Genomic DNA, 11,726 nt, shown 5'->3' on the forward strand with positions numbered 1-11,726 from the left:
ATGTGCGCAGCCACGCACACACATAAACCACAACGAATATGCAACAGCCTATAAAGAATCAGAAGTACAGAGAGTGACCAAGGTACAAGACAGACTGTACAGAGAAAGGAAATTCTAAATTGCAAATAAAAGAGTCAAAGGCAATTTCCTAAACTTTGGAAATGCTGCAAAATAGTCCATTATTGGCAACTTTCCATCAGGTGGGCTGAAGAGAAATTATTCAAACAAAAAGTGATAAAGTCTGGCGTCTACAGTAGAGGCTAATACTTCATTTCCGGAACCTTGTGTCAGGCAAGTTTATCTGCTTCTGAAAGCCCAGAAATGTAGAATTTTTAAGTGATTAAAGCACATTTTTAAGTGTTCTGAAAGCATATGTTTTTAAAAAATGTAAAACATCGCTGTCATTTTGTAAATCTATGCAAGAAGTTGTGTTTTGACTACAGTCAAGAATGTATAAATCCCACACATACAGACTTCGCTGTCAGGGTCAGCTATGGCTTCCTGAGAAAAGGCTCATCCTGCTGGTTCAGGAGTTTAAACTTTAGGTCACAAATAAGACTCTCTAAAGTCTTTATTGACTTGTTTGAACAGTTGGGATCAGTCATGCCAAAGTTCTATCACTATTCAACAAATGTGTGCTCCATTGATATTTACTAAATAGGTTCTTTCTGCAAAAAAAAACAAAAACACAACCCAAAAAAACATAAACATTTCATGAGATTTTCTATTTCCATTCATCCTTTCAAATTCAACATTTTATAATTCACAAAAAATATGTGGTGGGAAACCCGGTCAGAGACAGACAGACAAAGACGGAATGGGAAAACAAGGAAGCAGATAGAAAGAGTTATTAAGCGCATATTAATGTTTGCTCTCCTCCTCCATGCCTCTCTCTCCTGAGATTTGCCCGTCGCTACTTTAAGCATGAATACTTAATCACACACCAAACACTGTCTAATTCCTCTCCCCAGAATGCGAGGAACAAGACAGAGCCAGAGAGACAGAGCCAGAGAGAGAAAAGGGAAAAAAGATTGAAATGTCACGGAGGCAGTGCTGGGATACTAATAAAGCTATGCAAATAGCAATTAGCTGAACCAATAACCTCTGAGTCAATACCAACCCACCCAAATGGGAATATCCCAGCACCAGGCTCATGAGTTCAAAGGTCACTCTGTGATTGGAGGTCACGGCCCAAGCCGTTAAGTGACGCATTTCAGAGTGAGAGGGTTGTAATTGTGGCCAAGGAAAAGAGGCACTAATGTCTGCATGATTAAAGGGAGTCAGTGCTACTTTGTCAAAGTAAGAACCTATAAGTGCCTCACGAATATACAATTTGAGTGCTGTTTTCACTCTTCCAAATGTGCCTTTCAAATCAATACATGTAAGACCGTGAGGAAGTAGAATAATGAATCATCACCTCGACTGTGTGCACCATTTTGATGAATGAGAAACTTTTTACAATCACAATTTACTGTAGTTTCGGAGGTTTGGCAGATTTTTATTTTATTTTTATTTTTTCAAAGACATCAGGGATGGAAAAAAACATCTAAGCACCAAGAAAAGCTTTGCATTAATACTTTTACTGCTACTCTGGAGATAAAATTAGCATAAGCAATTAGCAGGAAAACAACTCTGGCAGTTTTACTGAGTTTATGAACATGGGTGGCGTGTATGTGTGTGTGTGTTCTGTGGTGAAAACATGGCTTGCCAATCAGGGACTGACAGGTGCAATGTTCGCACTCTTCCCATCAAACATGCCTTCACAGTGTGAGATAAACAAAGTGGAAAAAATCACTGTGCAACTTTGTGTGTGTGCGTGACAAAACGAACAAATTCCACTCACTCGAAAGTGTATCACGATTTCACACCTTTTCCTTCCACACTATAAATGCATTCTGAACAGACTTACAAGACCGCGTACGTGGCGTTCGCCCCAGGCTGGTGCTGCTCCGCTTGGCTGAGGTCAAGATCTGTTCCCATTCGGAGAAACTGAAATGTAATAAAATGACGCAGAATGAGTTTTTGTCTGACTACATAAATACAGAAAAGCTTGGGAAAATAGAGCAGAGCATGTACACTGCAAAACATGGGATTATGTTACTTCTGCTACTCCAGTATATGCTTCATTAAGATGAATCAAGAGGGTTAAGGTGGACTAAACCAGTGGTTCCCAAAACAGGTTAAAGGTGGACTAAATTGGTGGTTGGTTCCTGAGAGATTTAGGTGGACTGAATCAGTTTTCAAAGGTTTAAGGTGGATTAAATGGGTGTTTCCGTGCAAGTTTAAGGTGGATTCAATCTGTGGTTCCCAATTTGGGTAAGGTGCTGTTTATGGACAGATTTAAGGTGGTCTAGTTCCCAAAATAGGTCTAAGGTGTGGCTACGAAGCAGATTCAAGGATAACTAAATTAGAGGTTGCCAAAACAGCTTTATGAAAGACTAAATCCTGATAGGAAACACAAAAAAAATCTTAAATGTTTTAGTACTGTTATGGGTTCTCTAATTTGACTCAAACATATTATGCAAACATATGTGCAGAATTGGCGGAAACACTAAAATTTAACGAAGCATTGCTGAGTTGTCACTGGCAGTAAAAGTATAAAAATAGAGTCGTAAAAAGATCTTAAGTCATCTATTGTGAGAATCAGTCTTATTAAAACACACCCTGCAGAGAGGGAGAGATTACTTAGTTGCTCTTCATTTGTCTTGAGCCTTTTAATCTGAGCCAAAATGACCTATGTTAGACACACACACACATAAACGCTCACAAACCCTATGCGGGGGCCACTTTTGATGTGCCGTTAGTCCGGGTGCACAGCAATCAGGAGCAGCATGTAGCCTGAGGCTAGCAAGACACCATAAGATCCGCTGCAGAGGAAAAGCAGAGAGATGCAGCGGTAAGTGAATATGTGTCGATGGGTGATTTTTGAGGAAAGCTTCTAAGTGTTTACAGAAGGCAGAGCGGATATAAAAGCATAACGTGGGAGTTTGTCCCTCAGTGGATTTCTGGAATGTGCTGTAATATTTTCATTTTATCTTCTTCAGAGGAAAGACGAGCTTTCAACCCTCTGTGCTGCTGATGGAGTGTTTGGTCTCCCTAAACTGTGTGTAAGAATCTTCTGTGCACAGCTTTCACTTTCTTTATGCACATTTCCTGTTTTGTCAAGTCACATGTGCCTATATGTTTATGTTTGTGAAAGCGTTGATGGGTGTACGTGTCATGTTCTTTATGTCTTTGTGCGTACATTTTTGTATTTTTCCACGTGTGTCTATGTGTGTGTTCTAGCCCCATCTCATCTATCTAAGCTGGTCTGGCTGTGACACAGTTGCCATTAATTACAGATCAGGCAGATTAAAAACCTGGAGAGGAACAAGCCAATCAAAATCTCCCCTGGAACTCTTCTTCCACACCTTACATTCTCTCTCTCTCTTTTATTTCACTGTTCATCACCTTGTCATTACATCTTGCCCATCTTAAACCTGTCTCTGCATCCCATTGACTTTTAAGTATTATAACCAACTGCACTTTGATTAAAACATCTAATTATATAATATGAATAATTTGTCAGTACTATGTTTTTCTTTGTATTGTTGCCATTTGGAATAAACATGTTTTGAATGTTGGCACTACAGAAGTGTAATGTTGCCATGGAGTCTAGTAGTTAGTTGTGGTCTCCATATTTTGCTCTATATTTGTCTAAATTTTGGGGAAGCAACACTATATAAAGTCTAACTACCAGCAGTTCCTGCTTGCACTGTAACCATGGAGGTAAAGAAAACAACCACTGGATTATGTACTAAGAAAACATCTAAGCATGATGATTATGAAACAAGATTTTGAGTTATGAGAGGCATTTGTGTATTGACATCTATGTTTTCCAGTTTGCCAAAGCAATGACTCAGAAGAGGGCTGGATTTTTAACGCAAAATACATATTCTGCACTTCATGGTCACACCAATGAATCAACAATAATCCACAATAACAAAAAGATTAAGCACAAAAACAATCAAGAGCAGGAGGGGGAGAGAGGAGACAGTGGTGGCTGCTTGGCAATGTCAAGTCTGGGGATATGAGTGGAGCAAATGAGGATGAACCAGTCACTGCTCCAGACAGGCAGCTGAATTGACGAAAAGAATGGAGAGACAGGATGGGAGGGCGAGAGGGAGGGAAGGATTGGGGAGACTGTTATTGTGAGCACCTACAAGTGATGGCAGAATCTGGGTGCTGGGTGTCACTTTGGAACAATAAGAACTGACGTCCCAGGTGGTGTGCAGCGGGAGAAGGGAATTCGCCACCCAGGGCTGCAGCACTTTCCATCCTTATCATACTTGGAAATAAATACTGTGCCAAAAACCAGCCCAGAACATGTCATCAACACCAAAACAAACCCAAATGATGAGAGTTAAAGGAGTATGATAATTCTTTCAGGGATTTGAAGGAAGGTTTTATTGTTTGACTTTAAAGTGATGAGCGTATATACTCTATAATCACTTATGTGTTTTAGCAAATTGTAGTTTGGAGAGTTTACCAAAGACTATGTTGATGGATAGCAAGTCACTAGTTCACCCCAGAATTAGAAGACTGGCCAGTTCCTTCCTGTTGTAATTTATGTAGGTCTAGCTCAGCTTTTTGGGTAGTAATGCCATCCAACAGAACCCACGTTCCTTCTGCCAGTCTGTATTCAAAACTTAATAGAGAAATAGCTGAGAAGATTGCCTTTAGAGATCCATCTTTAATGAGTGACTGAGCAGAAGAGGGAGAAAATTTTGCTCAATATTGCTTCATCTTAGAAAAGATAGCGCAGAACGTCCTATAGAGCTGGCTAATTCTTCATAGCAGTTCCAACCAGATGAGTTTTTAACAACCGTCTCACGGATCCAAAAGTCCTAGATTATGGTCAGTCAAGATGCATATGAATGTTCAATAAAGGATTTGTAAACATCAAATTTTAAATAATAACCGTGCATATCCTGGAAGGTTAAGGTATTAATTGGTGAGCTTTATTTTTCCCAAGAGAAACATTACTTCAAGTGTGTGCACAATTAATACAGCTATATACTAGGTACAGCAGAGCAAGCAAGCTAACATGCTCACAATGAAAATGCTAGGTAGATATGTTTAGAAAGTGAAGGCTAATTGGTTTTACAGTTATTTGGTCATAAACTATAAACCAGTAGTGAACAAAGTGAAAGTTTGATCTAATTATGGCGCCAGACGAAAATTTTAAAGGTTCACCAAAGTTATTAGAATTCATCCTGAGGGGGACACGAATCTCTGTACCGAACTCCATGGTAAACCATTCAATAGCTGTTGTGACATTTCACTTTAAACCACAAATGTCAAGCTCATGGTGGCACTAGAGGAAAGGTCAGAAGATCATCAACCCAGTAGGATTCAGTTGTGGACCAACAGACAATCCGACCAATTGACAGACAAGCCAACTGATTGACATTGCCTTCCCTAGAGCCACAGGGAAAAAACATCAAAATCAATATCATCGCAGTCTATACATGATAAATGAATATCAAAACTGAAAATATGTTGCTTCCCACAACCAGATGGTAATAAATAGGCAAATACATCACAACTGGTCATGGTTATGGTTAAGCATCTGAAACTACTTGGTCAAAAAGATGTTATCATTGTTAAGAAAACCCAACGGTAACTGCCTTGCTAAACAAATTACACACTACTTCCTACATTAGTGCGAGGTGGAAATTGTGCACTTGAATTGTACAATAGAAATATAATTCCTCAAGAGAGTGGGCTGTGTTGTTTTTATTTTTTTTTACAAGATACAGTTGTGAGTAATTTGACTTTTTTGTTTTTGGCACTGAGCAATTTGTAAAACCTCACAGTGCTGAAAGGAAGGTCCATCACTGAAAACAGTTTAAGTGAAGTAGACACACAGCACTGACAACTGGTAATGACATTCCATGTTAATTAATCTATTGGCCACAACAAGCCTTGATATACTGACGTCATATTAGAGATAAGATGAGCCGCCGCTTTTTGTTCAGTTGTTGCACACTTTCCTTTTTATTTTTAAGTACATTTGCTGGTCTGTTTACTTATTATTCAGCATATGTATGAAAGTACAGTGAACTGCAGATATTCTGGTTTTACATACCCTACTTGGAATTAATTACACTAAATGATATGCTGCTCAGATTCATACAGAAAACTCGCAGAGAGCAGGGGATGTAGCAGCCAGCATGATAAGCCAAGATAATATTGAGATTTTTCCCAAGTTTAATTCTGAGAGTGTCCAGGTTCAGTTCTGGGAGTATTTCAGGTGCACATATCAATCAGCAGCACAGACTTATTGAGCGCTAAACTCCTCTCTCCTTTCACCCATCAGCATCACTTTGTATGCCAGGTGGTTTAAAACATTATGTTAGATATTTAGTCTGTCTGTCAAGAAATCTGCCATGAAATTCGGAAAGCAGATTGGCCTTGGGCAAAGGAACTGTCGATTAGATTTAGATCCGGATCTGGGATTTCTGCTGTTCCACAATTATTGTTTTTATCTTTAATCATGGAGCTGCTAGAGATTGAGACTTGATTTAAAATCCTAAAGGTATGTGTTCAAGGTCAGGCAATCAATTTAACTTAACTTAATCAATTTAAAGTCGTTAGTGAAGGGAATTATGTTTTTCAGAGTAACATCTTTTTTTAATAATTGGTGTTGGCAGAGGTTTGCGCTTCCCACTTCACTTTTTATAGTACATGTCAATATACATTTGCAGTATATTTCAATATAAATTTGATCATTTCCTATGCTTCCACTGTTACTCCCTCCCAAAAATATAAATCATTCAAAGAATGTTTTTAAAATGTGATGTCATAAAAAATGTAATTTAATGATATACACAACATCTTTCTTATTATTTCTGCATGTCCCACTAGTTTGGCTGCAAGTAGCTTATAGTCACTTAACCTAGAGTATGCTAAGATGTTAGCATTACATAATGAATCAACTACCAGTAACTCTAAAACATCATGGCAGCCTAAGATGGCATTGGTGGTCTTTTTATCAGAGGGAGGGGAGATGTGCCACAAGGGCCCCATTCTGGCCTCCAGCTGGGTATGTGGCGGTACGTACACCCCCAACCACCTGTTGCTATGTAGTCATTTTGGTGCAGTAAACGCAATACATGAGTAGCATCCGAATGTGAATGCTTTGTCTGCAAGAATGAAGAAAGTAGGTACGACAATGCTTTTATCATATCAGCCTAACTTCTTTTTGGTTGAAATGCCAAATCTATCACCAAATTTTCACAAAAACAGAAAAACTATATAAGTATACAATGTATAAATATATGTGTACACTGACCAACAGTCTCATAAAATTGACATACTGTATATGATGAGTAATTTGAAGGGAAACCCGTATTCAAACTAATTAGAAACCGACTCTGTCGCTTCATAGAAGTATTATTTGAGATATGACTTCCAAATTATACTTTTATTTGAATGTAGGGCTTCCAGCTGTGAAGGAGAAATTGTCCCCACATCCCAGTAAAAATACAACGGCTGTTGTGTCTTAAGACTTGTTCAATTATTTACTGCCTATGGAGCAGCTCCAGGATTCGTCTCTGGATAACATCACCACACTCTGTTGTTCAGCTTAAAGAGAGACTTTCTGAATTCATAAATTAAAACTGAGCTGTGCATATTACAGAAATGACATATGAATCCTTTATTTTACGGTGGATGTACTTCATAGATGCTAATAAACAAAAATTGTTCTGAAATTGTTGCTGCTCATCAGCAAAGCATTACGAGCAGATCAGAGACACAAATCAAAAGAAATAAAAAGGAAACCTAGCCAGCCGCTAATGATGTGTGGATGGTTAAACAGCCGAGTCAGACACCAGGAGGTTTCTCCATGGTGTAAGTCAAGAAAAAAAAAAAAGATTTAGAGAGAAAGAGACAATAAGATGTGACAGAAAAAAACAGAGAAAAAGAGATTCAGCAGCTTTGGAAGGAGGGACTGGCAGGCTGACTCAGAGGGAAGAGCAGAAAAGAGGAAGTGTTTTCATCTTCCCTCTCGCTCTTTTTTCTCACCTTTCCATCCTTTTCTATTTCCATCTTGCTACATCTATCACTCTTTTCTCCTCTCTTACTTTCTCTCCAGTATTGTTCTTTCAGTCAAGAGTTGTCATGACAAGGCTGTTTATTTCTAATGTTTGACATTTCGCCCTGTGTCGCTCGCCTGAAAGAACACACCAGGATGAACGCTCTGCGATTTTCAAAGGAACATCTTGTTATTAGCCAGCGTTTCCCCATTCTAACACACTCGGCACGCAGATAAACACTCTGTGCAAAAATGCATCAGCATACACACACATATACATGTACATGGAGAACTGCACACACGGGCATAGAGGTGCATTTAAAATCGGAAAGATCTATCAGGCTTTTTAACCTTTCATCTCCGAGCAAAGAAAAGCAGGTTTCTGACTCCCACATCATGTTTCAACCCTTAGCCGCATTTTCTCCTCCTTCCCCCCGCCTCTCTCTGGTTCTTTCCATCTCCTCCCTCCTCTGTGGGATCAAATTAAGGTAGTGGATTAATAAGGAGATGTGGGCTCTGGTCTGAATGTGTGTTAATGTAGGCTACAGGCCACTCATTGTGGCGCTCTGACAGTCCGAGGAAGAAAAGGGAGGATTTAGATCCATTCTCTCTTTCACCCAATTCTTTGCCATTTCCATCTTCTAATGCCCTTCTAATCATTTTACTCTCTCCTCTCTTTCTTTGTCTCCTATGTTTCCTTCTTCATCAGCGTTATTCCATTTTCTCTAATTTCTCCTCCTCTTCTTCCAATTTCTTCATTGTTTGACCTGCCTCGGTTCTGACGCCCTGACAGAACAATGTCCTCTAGAGCAATCGATCTCAGAGTCAGGCCCACGGACTGCCAAGGGTCTTACATTTAGAGAATTGCAGAATATTTATTGTAATATATGCAATTGTAAGCCCCATTAAGCAATATTTTTTGACAAGCTCTACCTAATTACCAAAATGATGCATAAAATGAATCTGAAAATTACTTGTGAGCAATTCTGATCTGCCAAGAAAATGTACTTAGTTGAGGTTAGGGAAATTTTGTCACCATGGCAAAAAATAACTGATATTGACTGATGGTAGAAGATAGGACCCGAGCGGCCATATCTGGTGTCAAAGTCGCACTCTCTTAACAAGTCCTCTAATTTAAATGACAAAATAGTAATCTGTCACCTTCCAAAAAGAAACAGCATTTTCTATCTGGCGATTGGTGGGCCGGTGTTGTTTTTTTGGTGCTATCAGAACTATTACATACACAAGGTACAAAAGCGATAAACGTATGACGTAAAGAACGTTGTCTTTCTTCCACTACAGTTTTGGGAGCTTTAATCTGGTGTATAATTGCTCTCCATTCTGTCCTTCATCGACTCTGTAATCCTAAAACTGGACACAATGTGCACACAAATACACTGGGTGCATCAAGGGAAAGATCATGGTCATGATTAATAGAAACCCTGACCTCTTTTTTAAGAGATTTTGTGGTGCTTTACCAACCATTGCCTCTGAGAGGAAAGGCATTATTTGCATGGCTACAGGAGGCAGCTTGTCACAAAAATGTTAAACCTAGGTTGTTTTTTTTGAACACTGCTGACTATTTTTTGGTAAGAATAGTCTCATTTTTAATGTTGATTTGAATTAAATGACAGCAGTGTGAAGGGGTTGCTGGTACAGCAGATTCTAACAAGAATCTGCACTCCTGTCTTCAGTTGTCTTTGCCAAATTAGTTTGGTCAGAGTTTGGTTCAGCCTCAAACCCCTCACATAAAACCAACACAAAAGCTCACGAAGACTGTATCCTACCTGCACACACACTTCAAAAAGGTGGAGAGGCATAGTAAACACGGCTAGGGGAAAATACAAACATCTACCAAGCCAAAGTGAGTAGGATATATTCCTGAGGAGCTGGCAATCCAATACAGCAAAAACAGAAGACATAATAGGACTACTATTCCATAAGTGCTTAAACAGGAGGACTCCATTGGGATATCCATATGTTTTCGTTTCTGGTAGATGTGTAAGCAACTTAAGGCCCCACAATACAATACCAAATCTAAGTTTTCCTATTTGGATCCAATGAAATCTTATCAAATGTGGTCCACGGACTTAATATGAGTCTGTCTGGGAATCTATCAAATGAAAACATTTGCTCAGGAGAGATAGATAAGGGACAGTACAGCGGAGAGCAGGTCGATAGGCCGACACCAAAAAGCAGGATTTACTCAAAATGGATTAGATAGCTTTACTTCTAAACTGTATATTGCAATTGACAGCTGGAGCAGGATCAAAGCCAGCACCGTGTGAGATCCTGGCAAGGTTTGGTCAATTCCCATCAAGTCAACTGGACGTGGAATTTGTCCATAGGTGCCTGATCCAATTCACAGCACTGACGCGGACGTGAAGTGAAATTGAACAGTGGACTGAATGCGCAAGGTAGTGTTATTGGTCTTTTCCTCCGCTGAGGGAGACAGAAGGAGAAGGCCACTCTCTCTGAGGTGTTGTGCACACCTTGTAGGCTGCCAAGCCCCATTAGAGGGTGACAAACAGACGTCCACTCGGCTCAGCGCTGTCAGACCCCGGTAATGAAAGACACATCAGCCTTAGAAAAAGCAGTGGAGAAGGAGGAGGAGGTGGGAGAACAACAACAGGCCATGCAATGACACAAACACATTTTAAGACTAATGGCTTCAATGCAACCCCACTGGGTAGCAATGCAAGGCAGGAAAAAAAATGTTCTCCAAACTATGTAATGAGAGGAAGCCAAGGGACAGGAAAAGACCGAGTAAAAATAGATAAAAGAAAATCATACAGGATAAAAGAGAAATGCATGAACAGAAGGTTCTGCAAGATCTAATAAAATAAATACACAGGAAGGAATAAAAGAGCGAGGGTCCTTTGCGACTCATTGAGCTACATGTGTCGGTGCCACACCATTAAACGGAAAGATACAACGTCGATAATTATCTCTGTTTCAGTCACATTGCTATCAAATGATTTAGCAGTACTAGTAAAGTCCTAAAGAAACAAGCATCTATCTTAGATGCGGTGGTAGAGGAATGTTCTCTCCATAAAAAAGCTGGTTTAGAGCATTTCTATTCCCTTTGCAATGAATCAGAGTTGCACTTTGCGAGGTGTGCAGGAATCCATAAGTACATAATAATGAATTATACACAAGGTGGCAGACAGGTGCAGCTCCAGACATTATGGATTGAGCAGTTTGGGAGTCTTGTCATCATAACCCATGGACGCCGGTGTAGGAACAGTCTCTTGCTGATGCGGAGGGGATAGCGAAGCAGATTGTGTCATTCTCCGTCCCTGCCTGCTTTGTAATCTTTCCAGAGAGGAAGGATGAGACTTGGCTCCGTCCGGGGGGAAATGTATTTTCTCTGCATGGATGTGGAGAGAGAGCAAGCGGCCTTATCAAATCTATATTTCTCCCTCAGTGCCACCTTAAAAGAGGGAAGGGAAGAAAGACACGGAGAAAGAGAGTGAGACCGACGGTTGGGGGGTTATCGAATGGATTAATTTAATAGCGTTTGTAGCACATCAAACGTCACACTTTTCATTGTGTTGCCTCTCAAGTCAACCAGAAAAGAAGAGTGTACATGATAAAAAGTTATGAACTCAAGAACAAAAACCAGTATGACAAAGCAGCTGATGGC

The sequence above is a fragment of the Morone saxatilis genome, unplaced genomic scaffold (assembly GCF_004916995.1).
Source record: "Morone saxatilis isolate NCDOM2014 unplaced genomic scaffold, NCSU_SB_2.0 Contig10, whole genome shotgun sequence".
Lineage (NCBI taxonomy): Eukaryota > Metazoa > Chordata > Actinopteri > Moronidae > Morone > Morone saxatilis.